Source organism: Excalfactoria chinensis, chromosome 3, assembly GCF_039878825.1.
Source record: "Excalfactoria chinensis isolate bCotChi1 chromosome 3, bCotChi1.hap2, whole genome shotgun sequence".
Classification (NCBI taxonomy): Eukaryota; Metazoa; Chordata; class Aves; order Galliformes; family Phasianidae; genus Excalfactoria; species Excalfactoria chinensis.
The window spans coordinates 57518954-57534827 of NC_092827.1; the positions used below are offsets into that span (position 1 = coordinate 57518954).

Genomic DNA, 15874 nt, shown 5'->3' on the forward strand with positions numbered 1-15874 from the left:
ATTGGCGGAGCAGTGCAACACAGACTTCACCAGCGGGTGGTTTTCCACTGGCTGCCCAAAGTGGTTAGGCCAGCCGGCCCATCTGCCGCCATGCCAGGTGGCCACATCCCTGACTGGGCAGCCCTGACCTGGCTCCTGTCTGACCCTGCAGGCAGCAGCCACTGCCTGCTTCTACAGCAAGGATACAGAAAGGCTGCCCACCACAGGCCAGCCGGCTCAAAGGGAGCTCTAGGGTTCTTATTTTCTGTTAATCTTTTTTTCCTCCATTCCTCTTAAGTTCCATAAGAGTGAGTAGGCATTCCCAACATCCTTGGGTGAGACACACTGGCAAAAACCTGCCTGCCACAACCACTGCAGGAATGTTCTAGTCATAAAAACCCTCTCTCAAGAGCAGCTTCCAGTTGCTTTTAATGGTTTTATGCAGTTCCATCATGTACACCACCACTGAACATCTACACATGTTCACAGACTAACAGTTCTTCCCTAATGCTTTCTTCTACTTTTTCTAGTATCTTATGGAATACACTGGGTGTTGTTTTTAATAACTGGCCTCAGATAAAACAATACTCATTAGATGCAGGTAACATCTCCAAGTTTAAATATACCGATCTAGGCCATGAAATCTTTATTTAAGTGCATAAACATTAACTGCTATTAGAAGGGCTCAACAGTTGCAGACAAACAAGCAAACAAACAAACAAACAAAAAGTCATTTATTCAATTATTCTAGTAAAATCACAGGATTACTTCTAAGTGCCAAGCATGAACCTATAGCCAAGTTACATTGCAGATGATGCACTAAATTGAAAAGAAACACATAAACACCGTAATAAAAACTATTAGAAACCCACAAAAGCTCCAAATCAATATTTCTGTCCACAAAAATGGAATAAATATTTGCACAGTAACTTCGGAGTTGCCACCTAGAAGTGAACCTGACCTGTGCTTCACTGTTTCCAGTATCCCAGCACATTTGCTGTTTGCTGTCACTGGAGAGGTAACTCTAAGATTCGGCAGCTTTGGAAAAACTGGGAGTAAAATTCCAATTAATCTCCAAAGCACATTCAGAGTTAACTTCTCTACTGAAAAACGATGACTTGGATCTCTTCTAAAAATTCCCAGGTTAACAACACTGGCAACTAATACACTCTCTTCATCACAGCAAAGGTCAAATCCTTCTTTCAACACTACAGACCTCCATTTTTTTCATAAACAAGTTCCAAGTTAGTTTTTGTGAAAAATAACCAAGCAGTAAATGACTTACATTATATTCCTAAATCTACATCTGAATACACAACTTGGAGCTCCGCATCTGCTCATTTTGGCAACAAATTCACTTTCTGTGCAAAGCAAGTTATTTTCTCTTTCCTGTACTTAACACACTAGTATTCTAATAACAGTCTTGCAGTGGCCCAACTGCTTATCTAACAGACCAAGTGCTGGGATTAACATCATAAACCACATTAATGCAAGGACCACTCCTGAGTCAAAGCACTGCATCTTACCCAGGAGCAATGCTTGGCCTCTAGTCCAACCCCCCAGTAGCTCACCTTCTTGGTTGATTAAGTAAATCATGTTCATATGATTCCTTCAAAAGGGTTAACATCCGCTCATCCCTGAAGCCAACAAAACCTGTTTTGTTGAATTTACCTCTCTGAAACATGGCTGTTCAGAAGTATAAATATCATTCCCAAAGATGCCTTTTGAGCACCTCACACAATAACAGTAATTCTTCCCTAACACAAACAAAAATACCTGGAGTGACATATCCTAGGGCACATCTGAATCACATTAGTGGTGCACAATCTTCCAGCAATGGCTAATAAAGCTGTCAATTCCCTTTCTCTTTCATTTTCAGAGGTTGACTCCCAAATGTCAACAGGCATTCCTGCTATTAGTGCAAAGCACTCAACCCTGCATTTTTCCAAGTTCATTGTATTTTATCATTCCAGTCTTCAGGGTCACTCAGCTCTTTACTACATTATTTCTAATCTACCTGTGCACTTACTATGCCTTCTACCATTTTCATTAACATATGTCCACTTCTTTTGGCATGTCAGTCAACACTTAAGTTTTGTTTCAAGACCCTAGTTGATACCTCAAGCTCTTCAGTTTTTCCTTCTACCTCTAAAGTACTTAAAAGACCAGTTTTAGCATACCAACATTACATTATGAAGGTGTATTTTTCTGACTTCCACCTGCCTTACACAGAGCTTTCACATCATCCAACTCAGAGTGGCTGCATGCATCTTCTGGTTCCTTCTTCTGGCTAAAGAATAAGAGTCTCTCAAAAATGAGTCTCCATCCATCCCTTCCTTCTCCTCTCACCCATTATCAGCACGGGAAAACCTGATAATGAACTATCTTTGGAAATCAACAAGGAACAAACAAGCTCTGCTCTGAACACAATAAATTAAGCTCTTAATACTATCCAAAGTATTTATGTGCCCCACAGTCTTCCATAAACAGATTATTACAACACTGGTGGGAAAGAGAAGGGTGCCTTTTATCCTCATTTTCTAGAGAACTGTTGGGTCACATAGGAAATTAAAGGGTATTTCAATATAGCAAAAGGAAGCTATGTAGTTTGTGTTATTGCACGTCTCTGCTTAACAGCTCTTAACAGCTCTTAACATCTCTGTTTTGCAGTAAAAACAAACTGTAGGATGTGCAGAAAAGTCCATAAGGGAAGTAAAAATATAAGTTGTGCCTTTAGTAGTTAGCTGGCTATATAAATGCTGTACATTAGCATGCAACCCTCATACCATATTTTAAAACATATGTCCTTGAGAATGCTTTAAAGCCAAGAACTTACTTTTTATACATGGAGATAAAGGATTATGAAGATTAAGCAGACAGATATTTTAACCCATTTTTTACACTACTTCTATACTGAAGGTGCTAAGTGATCTCACTGTCACCATTTTGTTTTCTAAGCAGTGGGAATCTACTAAGAAAAACAGAGAAAATACAAATGTCCCTAGCAACACATCTCCTTTATGTTAATGTCAGCCTGCTGTTATAGAATGTCATCCTATAAAATATCTTTTCCTAGACACAGTCCAGCCTGTTTGTGAAAGACCAGATCTCTCCTTTGTCTCTTTCTCTCCCTGTGCAGCATGCCTGACAAGGAGATGACTGACCTGCATGCATCCCTACTTGAGTCTACAAGGTTCTTTGGCCAATGGACAGAGTTCAGCATCTTGCTGATTACAGCTCAAACACAGACTAGCTTCTCTGTACAGTCAGATTTGTACATATTCCAGGGGTTAACAATACAGTTTCCCTTACTTGGTTTCAGAAAACAAAATGCTCTTATAAGTTAAAGAAGTCTGGGTTACAAAATCAGGCTTCTCAATCCAAAAATCTAACAGAACTCTCAAGCAAGTAAGGTGTGGTATGCAACGTGTAACTCAGTTTATAAAAAATAGTTATATGTTAGTGTCAACAAGATAGTAAGAATTTAGGGTGAATTTAGAAGCCTTTGTTGATTTAATGACTAAAACATCTTAATCATGAAACATCTGCTAGAGAAACATTCTGATTAAACTGTATTCAAAGTCTGTCCTCGGTGTCTTTGGCCTTGGAGGGGAACTGTGGAAAGAAACAAAGCAGTCTCCCATTCATCCATGGTGAAGGAAAACCTTACACTATACAGAATTCCTTCAGTAGACCTCAATTCAATTTCTGGGAACGTCTCACCCTTCTGCAAACCAATGATCACTCACTTGGCTTTCTGGTTTCATTTCTAACTGTATGTCAGACAGAAGAGGACAAAATTAATTGAAGGTGTTTATTATTTAATTAAAGTTTAGAGGAGCTAAGGAAAAAGATGAAAAGAAGCCAACTTCTTAGCACTTCTCTCACTCTGGAGCTCACATACTCAAACCGGCCATTTTAGCTACTGAATGACAGCACCAACACATGTCAGAAAGCTCATGTTATAAAACAGAATAGATGCTAAGCTATAAAAACTGTTGCAACGAAAACTGAAGCAAAATTTTACATCTATCACAGAGGCATACAGTGCCCTAAATGGTTACAGTCTTCCTGGTAGAGGCTTTTGCGCTCTGTAAAATGCAGTAATACAAGATGACCAAAGAGATACTCCTCCTCAGGAGCCAGCATGCCCTTGCCCATTGCTCACCTGTCCAGAATTTCCCCACACACACCATGCCCCTCTCAAATGGGTTTTCCCAGCATCTAAAACACAGAGAATCTACAGATATTTAGGGAATATTTATGGAATAAACCACACCCTATGTTTAAAGAAAGAAGGATCTTTTATTTTTGTCACATGGTTCTTTAGGGCTGCACATGAAGGCTCACTATTTGCTGTTATGATCTATTTTCAAGAGTGTTGTAGGGAACAGTCAGGGAATCTAACTGCCTCTGGCTACTGTCATATTAATTTCAGCATAATTAAATGAAGAAAGACAGGGCATGAGCATGTGATGGCAGGCATGTGGCAGAAACATTACTGAAAAAAATATAAAATCAATTAGGAGAGAAAAAGAGATGAACTATGCAGCAAATCCGCCCTTTTGAGGACTGAGCATAGCAAATGAGGGAAGCTGACCTGCAGTGGCCAGTACTGCTTACAGATATTCCTGGCTAGGATCAAATACTAGCTTCAACCCCTACCACAGAGTTACAGAGAGACTTACCATGCAAGACCTCAATGACTGGCTTTTTTGGGTGTGTTTTTTTGGTTTCTTTTTGTGTGTTTGGTTTTTTGTTTTTTGTTTTTCTGTTTTCTTTTCTTTAGAAAGCTTTGTTTTTGAAACACAAGGTGATATACTAGATCAAGACAGGAACACTTTCTATACCACAGAAGCAGCACTGACATCTTTTTTGACAAGCATACATTTTTTCATACTAATGGTTGTAACAAATCTTAGCTAACTAGGGAATTGTTAATTGTTTCTTCCTAACTACGATTAGAAGTTATTCTACTACAGCAGATAGGTATAAACATGCTCTCAATTTAGTAGAACTCTTACTTTGCAGAAATCCAATTTCAAAATGGAAAAAAAAATTCTCTCTAAAAAATGGGTAGAAATATTTTTAACATACATTAAGTTAAAAAAAAAAAATTAGAAGTGAAGACTTCATGCATTCTGTTAAAAAAAAAAAAAGGCATCTATTAAGCATGTAAAAACATTTGAAAGTAGAGTAATTCATCGTAAGAATATACTAGGATATCTTGCAACATAAATATTTATAAAGCACAGATGTTATTTCACATAGCATTACTACCATAGCTTGTTCCATTAACTGATCTAACAGACCAGCTAATTGCTTGTGCAAGACTATTTTGTATCACCCACATAAGACAGAAGCACAAATATTTGCAGGAAGCAGGGAAGTTAAGAGGTAGTTTTCTAATCAAATACATTACATAATGTTTCAGTATATGCTTATCATTGTTTCAACAATTAATCTGGAAAAATCTGTGGACATTAGTATCGTTACAAAAGAGTAAGTATCACAAAGATTCTAAGAACATGAAGTCGCATCACTGTTTGCTTCAATAGCGCACCAAGAGGCACGCAAAATAGAAGTTATTAAAGTTTATCATAAGTGTCCCCACATGGGTGTACAATTTTCTAGCAGTTTCAAGTTATAAACATGTCCCCCATTTCTCAGTCCCTAAGTTATAGGAGCATACAACAAATTCTGCCTAAAAATACATCCAGCATTTCTGTTTTCAGAGAAGAACTTCCAAATGCAAAGCAAGGGATTGACACAACAGAAAGAACATTACAGAAATAAAAAGTGTATTTGCTTGTTTTGTGAGATTTTCTTTAAGCCTGGATTGCATATTCTTGTAATTATTAGCTGGGAAATGTAAGTAAAGGTGGTAAATCAAACTATTAGGAGCTTATTAGAATATTATTAATTTAACAAAAAGAAATTCTGGAGATACAAGATAAAGCAAGTCCGGTTAATATCTTGATTACACCCATACGCTCTGACCAAAGGGAGTAATGCACAGATCTTGTAAGTCGCTGTGAAGATATTTGCCTGCAGCAGATCCTACAATAAGAACAAGTTCAACATCTGCCAGGGTGTCCAACTGCTTGACAATTTTTCTGGTCAGAGGGGACATTGTTTAAGCTGACAGGTTCCTAATGGTCTGAATTATTTAGCCATTCTCAAAAGAATCTTTCTACTCATTAGAGGGGAAAGAGCAAAACAACACAGCCAGGGTTCCCTCACTCCTCAGGAGCCGATCATGCTAATTAAGGAGAGCATCACAATGTGTCCCATTTTAATCACATGAGTTAAGTAGGCAAGAAGCCTCCTTTATCCCTACCGTACAATAAAAGACAGAGGGCGCCGGCTTCTGCAAAGATGCACACGGTAATAAATCATCACAACATTTTTTAAAAACCTCCCTTTGAACAAAGAGGACATATGTTGTTGATAAGCACTACACCTACCAAGCAAAGTAAGCAAGAAAATCTATTAAAGAGGAATTTGAAGCACGCTGTTAAGTCTGAATGGTAGATGAGCAACAGTAAACACCTCAACATATGTAATGTGATGGGAAAGGGGGAGCAAAAAAAAAAAAAAAGCTTTTGCTGATTTTTCTTTTCATTTGTCACACAGTAGATAACAAGTAGAAATAAACAAATAGAGCAGCACGAAGGGTTACGGGCAAATGATTCTCCTGCTTAAGGAGCCAGATCTTTCAAAGATGTTCCTAAATCTAATACCTACAGAAATGAAGGGAAGGAAGCAGAATAACAGCAGCTTTATTTCTGATGGATTATTTCTCAGTCACTTATCTCAACAGTAATCAAAGGCATTCTGCAGCAGTAATAATCTCACGTAATGTTAGCCTTACGGAACATGGAAAAAATGCAGCAGTCTCAGAATCAACGGGACTGCATTTCTTTCTTTTTTTCACAGCGTCAGGAGACCTTCAGTAATTTGGAATTGCTTCAAAATTATAGTACCTGAACAGGGTTCCTCACATAAACTTTTTAAGGAATGTTAGTACAGAAATTAAGCATGTCTGCAACAGACCTCTGTTACTAAAACAATGACCATGTGTGAGAAGAAAGAGATTTACATATGCATTCAAAGGCTATAAAAGAAAAAATGTAAATATTTAGTGAATTACCATATGGAACACAACAGCTATGTGGAATTACCAGTCTGATGGAAAGAAAAATGGAATAAGTAGATTCAAAATTAACATTGTTACTTATGCTCCTAGGCAACCACAATGCGGATAAGAAATAGCAAAGATAAATTACCTTAATGCATATAATAAGAGTTCAGAAACCCAGGAAATTCCTTTTCCATAATTTAACAGAATGTTAAAAGAGATAAGTCTTTCAATTAATTTGAACAAAAATTAAACCACTGGTTTATATAGAAAATCTATTTTTTGTCATCCATGTATAAACATTTCCAGAAGCAGAAGATTCATTCAGTGAGCTAAATGGAAAGACATAAGATATTTTGCTGGCTTGACACCGTAAATAAATAAAAGCCTAAAAAAGCAAAAAGACAACATGATACAGGCCTATTCAGCCATAAAAGTTGTTTCCAATAACCACATTTCAGCATGCAGCTTAGATCATATGTAGCATTTTCTTGTTTCAGAGCATGCAAGATTGATTATTGTGGGCTCAATTGTCCCATACATAGGCAAACAACATGTAAGGAATAATTAAATCCGCAAGAATCCCCCCACAGAGCCTCCTACACATGCTTACACTCAGGCAAGGGAGAGGTGGGGTCCCTCCCAAGAAACAAAAGCGCAAGATTATGTGAAAAGTCTGAGACCATCTGCACAGTCATGTGGCCAGGATTATTTCTTCCCCACACTGGGCGTAGGGCATCCATTCCCACCTCCAGTCTGAGCTGCATGTGTTGTAGCTGAGCTGAGCTTTAGTTCCCAGCCCACTGACAAAAGAGAATAAGAGACTGGGAGTTTCTGAGGTCCTCATTGCCCATCCTCACTGCCTTCACATCTAAGCCACTGAAAGATGTAATTCTTAACACCCCACATGCAGAAGTTTGTTGTGTCTGGGTCATCCCAAAATTCTGCACAGGTCCACTTCTAGGCACAGTCACTCTGCTTTTATCCATCTCCCAGGGTCAGAGGCAAGGGTTTTTCTTCCCTTGAACCATGGACACTACAGGGAAAATTCAAGGCCTTATCCACACATATCCTACAGATTCCCATGAATTAGCAAGTGGATCATTGGCATTTTCTGTTTCCTATTTGCTCTCAGCTAATTTGAGTTTCTTTCTCCTTGCCTGAGGTAGAAAGCTTGGATCGTGGAGGAAGAAAAAAAGTTCTTGACCTCAACAGGATATATTGTTAGGGTAAGGCAGCCTCAAGGACTCTTTCCTGGCATCTGAGAAGGGGGTTACAATTAACAGTTCTGCTCACTTTTTCCATGCAAGGCCTGGAGGGGAACTCCAGCATTTTTCCACATATAACAAAGCATTAACTCTATTTACAGCAAAAGTAACCCACAAAACAATGTTTGGATGGTCTTTGACTTCAGTATTCCTGAGCAATTTACAGAAGCAGAATTGTTTTTTTCCAAAGTGCTCTATATTCAAGCCTACATGAAGTCTATTCAGAAGCAGTGATTTCAGAGTCCTGCCTGCTTTCTGCCACTTTAACAAGCTGCCTTTCAGCTTTCTGAAATATTACTGTTGGCATAAAGGTATTTCTAAGACAGAGCTTGATCCAAGCCAACCACAGAGAACAGAAAGGTTCCCACTGACTTACGTGGGCTTTGGATTTGGTCAAAAACAGTGAAAGTACCCAGAGGATGAAGTCACACTGATCTGCTCTTAGACATCATTTCAGTATGCCCCTTAAAAATACATCTAATTTCAGGTATTACACTCTTGACTTTATGCTTGACTGGCAGGTACTATGAGCCAAAATTCAGTTTAAATTTAGAGTACTACATCTTTACTTACCTGCGAATTCAATAATAAAAAGAATCAAAAGAAGAAAAGGAAAAACAACAACAACAACAACAACAACAACAAAGTAAAAATCAAGAGAAAATTACTTCAAAATAAATCAAAACTATTGTGTCTAACTGTGCTAACTATGAAAAGGAACACTTGATTCAACCAGTACATCCACCACACAGTGAGCTTATCACTGCTGACACAAGCTTTGCAATATAAAAGACTGTCAACAACCACTTCTTGCAGACTGTATTTGTGAAATGCAAGATGACCTCGGGGCTATCTCCAGGAAATCTTCAACTCATCTCTATTCATCTGAAATAATCAGCAGTCATTACCTTCCAGGTCCAATCAAATCTTGTTAAATAGTCTCTAGCAGTAGATAAATTGGTCAAATTTTCAATGCAAGTTTCATGTCTGGACCTCAATTGTGAACAATATTCGAAAACTAGGAATGTCTGGATCTCAGGGTTTCACTTAAGTGTGTCTGGAATAAATCAAATCTACAGTCTAGCTTGCATTTCAGCTCTACATTTTCCAAGTTGTTCCAATGCAGTGTTTTAATTTGGATCGACTGATACTTCCAGTAATTTAAGGTGCTCAAATCTCTTCCAAATTCACGTGTTTAATAAAATCCTTTTCTTGAAATGTGAAATGTCTGAAAAAACAAGTTTAACTCAAAATCTACAACAGATTCTTATGAACTACCATTTTCCAACTGCATTAACAACTACAAAATTGTGTGTGTATGTGTGCATTTGCCAAACACAGAGAAGAGAAGCCCTTATTTTCAGTGGCATGGGTTAAGTTTAGCTGCTAGTGCTCAATATCACCAACAGGCAGAAAGTCCTCCCTGGTAGGGACAGCTGCATGGACAGTGTTGACAACACCACAGTGTTTTCTAATAAACCAGATTAATCCCACTTGTTTGATGTGCTTGTGTGTTGCTTTTTCTACTGCTGCCTAAGAGAACTGCTACTAGAGTAGAGAAAGGGTTCAGAAGTACTGACAGAAAAATGTAGAAAAGAAGGAAAAGGGCCAGAAATTTGTCAGAGCTTCACACCTACAGCTGGCAGAGTCCCTAGAGTGTTCAGTCAAGAACAGAAGCAGAAACACGTCTTCGCACAGCCTGGCGGTGGGAACTGAGGAGCCCTTAAGCCCAAATGTTTATCAGCATTTGCTAACCACAGGTTGATGGGGGAACAGGAGATTCTGGCCAGGCCCTTGACAGGAGCCTGACCAGAGCCTTCCTGGCCTCAGAGCTACCACAGGGCCAAAGCACCTCTGCCTTAGCATGGAGAGAAGCACCATCACAAACTCAAGCTAGCAGATATAGCTCAATGTCTTACTAATACTTAAAGCCTTTTTCCATGCCTCCTTTCTACATGTTTCTGTAGTGGACTCTTAATCATTACAAGACTGCGAGAGAAAGCAGTTGCCCTATTTGCAACACAGCAGTTCATTTGGCAATAACAGGCAAAATGTCTTTTCTTCATTGTCTCTGAAATACAAGAAGCTATGAAAAAATATAAATAGATGCATGTGCATTTCCTAAAGATGGGATTACAAACCAAACTTGGTTCCCCTGAAGACTGACCTATCTTCAAAAATAGTCTCTAGAGAAGGCTGTCTCTTATTTTGTAAATACAGACTGGGCATCAAATTTGACCCATCAGAATTTGTGGCACTTCCTGCCTGCTTTGTAACAGCATAAATAAAAGCAGAAGATGGAAGGCTCCATTTAAATCACTTTCTGTGCAACTACTGAGGGGAAATAGCAGTTCTGGTCTCCCCTTTGCCTTCCGTCATTTCTTCTTATTGTCTGAGAAAATAATAGATAGTTATAAACAAGCTTTTCTCAAGAGTGATCAGGAGTGAAGCCAATCTTTTCAAAATCCTGGAAGCTGGGTTAAATAAATGTCTGAGTTCAAAGAAAAGACTCAGAGGATGGCATTTCTGGCCAAACATACGATAAGAACTAAGAAAATACTATCATGTCATTAATCTAGGAAACCGAACTCTTCGTGACAATGAAAGTAACATTTACTAACCTGGAAATACTGTTTCCCAAGAGAAAACCTCTGAGGGGCTCTTCTGTTATGTTCACTTTTATACATTTTATTTAGACTATCGATTTATCTTTTACTTCCCCATTATTGCATTTCTCACACTACATAGAACTCTATGCAGTTACTTGTAGGAAGCCCATCAACAGCAATCTTTTTTCCTGTGCTTGGCTTTTATTGTTCAGCCATTGCACTGCTTTTTCCTCTTTCCTCCCTTGGGACTAGAAGCACAAGTTTCTTTCACTTTCCCTTATAATATAACCCTTGCTCAGTATTATCTTTCTGTTGTTATGTTGTACTGTATGAGGAGATGCAGTTATTTAGGACTCAAATGAGGTGAGAGATGAAACAGTAACATTATCCCACAGATCACAGGCTCCAGGTTTATCCCAGAAACAAGCTATCAGTGCTAAAAGATGAGCTTCTTCTCAGCTAAACTGAGTGCAAAACCTCATGAATTCAAGTTTGGCTGATTCTAAACCATGAGGTCATCCATTAGATTTTTCTTTCAAATGGACAATAGGTTTTCCTTTTGAAAGGAGAAGTCACACTTTTGTGCTACTTTAAAGCAAGTTTGTTGGCAGTGCCAACAAGACCACTTACTTGACAGACAACAGACACCATAAAGATGGTTGATCAGTCCATTTTCAACAAAAATAACTGCAATGAAATCTCTGCAATTATTCTTAAGCAAAATCAGAAACGGTTGGGAAAAGGAGCAAGCAGGTTATTTTGCTGTATTTCATTCATCCACTTCATAAGATTGCAAATGTTTGCCTGCTTCCTCTGTATTCTCAGCAAGAGCAAGAACTCTCGCATGTATGTGAATTGAGAAATACACATTTCAAAAGCATGTGGAAGATCTGTGCAATTTACCTGAGTCAGGTATGGAGCAGTAGGATAAAAAAGATTTCTTTCTAAAGAAAAAGGTCATGTCAGATTTTTCAGAAGGCAATGGAAGTTATGAGAAATGATGGGATGCCTTTTTTTTTTTTTTTTTTTCCCTAGAGTATTCAGCGTTCAAGTTCATTCTGTCCCTCAGAATGCTTAGTGTAGAGCTGACAAATGGAAGAACAAAACAAATACATACCACTTACAGAACATTAATCAAGCAGGAACTCCATGAACTGAACAAATTCAAATTGTGGCAAACCTTCCACCCCCCAAAACATACCCACAGCTGATGACTGAAGTATCAAAATTGCCTTATTTTCCCACTGAATATGCTTGAAACCAGATGGGGTTCCTCAAAGACATATGGTCTGAGCTTTTGTTCATATTAAAGCAAAATTCAGATCTAATTATTTTAATCCACCATAGCTAATCCTATCTACCTCAAAGTAACTAGCCTAGCTCTCTTTTCTCTACTAAATGAGTAGTATCTACTCTGCTTTTCCCTGCTTTAAGGATTCAAAATAAGTAGTTCTTAGGGGCAGCAGTTCACTCCTCTACATAACATATACATTTATCCTTCTTCAGCTTCTGGAAGGGAAATCCTTCATTTTGCTTTCTAATCCAAAACTCTGTCTTAAGAACACATACCTCCTATTTGTTTGTTTGTTTGTTTGTTTGTTGTTTCTTGTTTTTTTTCTTCCGAAAAACCACATATGTGGAAGCTTTAGTTACATCACCAGCAGACAGAAGAGGAAACCCACACCTACAGTAACATAGGTCATTAATCAGTCCATAAAATTATTGTCAAGATCTGGACTAACTTCACAGACTACTTGATGTCATAAAGTTTTCAATGAACATCTGTAGAGAGTTTGGAAGTCTACAGCACTTAATATAATTGATTTAGCTGTTATTATGTTCAAAAAAAAAAGAAAAAGAAAAAGAAAACAGAGCTCATTTTCAGCCTATGTATCTTAGCATGCCTCTTCCTCACTTGCTTTAAAGAACATCTTCCACCTGGCAAATTTTATCCTTTTTCTTCAAATCTGTCCTCAAACACTCTTTGTTATCCTACATGCTCCTTTTATTCTGCAGTAATATCCTCTTCATCCAACATCACATGGCTTCCAGATCATTTAATTTAGTTACATCCATCTCATATGAGCAAAAAGCTACGACACAGGCTGGCTGTTGCAGCAGGATCCAGAGACAAAGTCAGCTGTGTAAAACTGCAGTTCAGTGGTGGCTTCATTAAAGACAGTCCTTCTTCACTGTGATATAGATAGCGTTTGCTTAACAGGATGTTAATGGTTGCAAAGGAATGGATATATTACAGTCACACACAGACTGGTACCTGCTGTAATGGCAAAAATTCAAGATTTAACTCATAATAGATGAGGGAAGGTCTTTTTAAGTCATACTTTTGTTAGTTCAGATAGAAAACTTCATATTTTTATAAACTCACTCGACTCTCATCTTGTAGCCCCTACATTTAAGATGTTCCAAGACAGCCAACTGAAACAAACACCTTGTTCACCCATTACAGTACCAATTTCCAAGAAATAGAATTTGAAACAAATAAGAGATTTACAAGCCATGAAACCATCACAAATAAATGTACACATGAAAGTGTCAAATTAAGAATTCACAAAAATTTGTTACAATGATAAAAACACGTACATAAAAATGATTTTGGATAACGAGACTTGCTGATATGCAAAAAAGATAAATACTATGACAGCTCCTCAGCTGCCTAACCAATTTTTTTTAAATGGTAGATACCCAAGGAGAATCAAGTCAGTCTTATTTTTAAGTCTTTTTTTAAGAGATAGGCTACTGGTTAGGCTGCGGTTGGACTTGATGATCTTCAAGGTCTTTTCCAACCCGAGTAATTCTATGATTCTATGATTCTTATGAGAACAGCTAGTGTCCAGTGCAAAGAAAAGAATTTAACACTTTGAGATCACCTGCTCAGCCCCTTCTTAGATTTTACCATTGATTCTACCCTAGGACTCACATTTGAGTTCTTCCTACAAACCCATCTAAGTGCCATGATAACAAAAAAAATAATAATAAAAAAAAAAATTATAAAATTGATTAAAATTGTTGTTTCCAAATTAGAGTTAAAAAGCGAAAGTGATTAAGCAATTAAATGCTGGTCACTCCTGTGGCTGATCAAACACACTTACCACTGTCATGTGTAAGTCACCCTTATAATGGAAGCACAAGCAGCTCCAAACACAGTGAAAATCCACAGTTAGATGTATCAGATATCGGTCTCATTTTCTACTACCAAAAATGAGATCCCATTTAAAACTTTGGTTCCCCAACAGGAAGGTAAGTGGCTTGGTTGGTTCTGCCTTCCCTTCCCACTTGTAACCCCAGGCCACCCATGAAGGTAAAGCAATTGCATAACAAATATCAGATGAGATGGCATTTACCCTTCTGCGCCTGCACAAGAGCTGCAGCCAGCCGCGGGGCCTCTTTGCAGAAGCACTGTGTGATGAAGCAGCCCTGGGAACACTTTTCAAGGCTGCTCCCTTCAATGTGGGTCAGCACAGGCCACAGCTGGAAACTGAGGTCAAAAGGAGGCTGGTGTACAGCCGGGTTGCAGCATGCTACAAAACAATCATATCCAGTCAGAAGCACCCAGACAGCAGGACAGGGAGGCAGCAGAAGTCCAAGGTCATCCAGAGAAACCCTTTTGCCCCTGCCCTGAGATTAAGCAAGGCAGCGGTTCTCACAAAAGTGTCTGCTGGAGGGGAGAATGGGAAGAGAAGGAGGAGCAACAGATCCATCCCACTGCCTCCTCCTTTTCAACTCCAGCTGCTTGCTGGAGCAGGGGGCTTCACGCATTTGTCACAAAGGAACAAAGCTGCCACAAAGAAATTCCTAATTTTTTATGTCACTCTGTTTCCTAATGTAAATAACCTGAATAGAAAACCAAAAGGCATGCCAGCATTCTACATAGCAAATGCTACCAAGAAGAACATCCACAGCCTTTCTAAAAAAAAACAAAACAGAACAAACAAGCAAACAAAAAAAGACAAATAGCTTAAGAAGTGATACTTGTTTTTGCTCTCCTCTCTTGAATCTTCTTGACTGTCCAAAGGAAAGCATTTTAAGGACATTTCAAAGTACACTGGCACATGTTTCACGGTGGAGTGCTATTCTTTTGCTCCTCACTCCTATGACGGACAATTCCAGGAAGCTGCAAGTCCTGAGATCAGCCTCTTTTGTAAGAACAGTCCAGCAGCAAGGTCAAAAAGGGAACAGTAGCCATAAATGAATTTTGAATGCTACTTCTAATTCTATTTGCCTGGGTTTTTTTTTCTCATTCAGTCAGCTTATACGGAAGACTAAAGAAAACATGCAACACCTCTCTCTCAAAAGGGAAACATTTATACACTTAGATTTCAAAGTCAGCCCTTTTTTTTTCAATTTTTTTTTTTCTTTTTTTTTTTTTTTTCCCCTAAAGCTTTTATTCCTTCCAGAAAGCAGTGAGGAAATGTGCACACACACACACACACACACACACACACACACACACACACCAAAAAGAGAAGAAGTAATATATCACAACCCCAGCCAGTTTCCTGTCCTGGTTTGCATCAACGATGCCTTGAAATGAAGAATGACATAATATGCAGTGGTTCTCCCCTGCCTTTGAAAAACATATGTTCAGGTGGCACATACACTCTAGAATACTGCAGCCAGACAGAGCACAATTGCAGCACATAGAGTTTTCCATTTGTGAAAACCTCAGAAAAGCATCTGAAGCACAAGTGTAACACATCATTATCCTACCAATGTCTTGTAACTTCAGCTCCATTTCTGACCTTTTCACTTCATGGCTACTTAAAGGAGTTTATGCAAGTTTATATTAAATTACAATCACACATTTTTACAATTTCCTTGAAGATGCAGAACTGGAGGGGTACATTATAAACCCATTG

The 15874-nt window shown here is 38.5% G+C and overlaps 1 protein-coding gene across 1 annotated transcript in view; it reads right to left on the reverse strand.

Moving 5' to 3' along the window:
- The window catches only part of TIAM2 (TIAM Rac1 associated GEF 2), a 133749-nt gene that overhangs the window by 94617 nt on the left and 23258 nt on the right, over positions 1 to 15874 (reverse strand). The gene's annotated exons all lie outside the window — the stretch shown is intronic.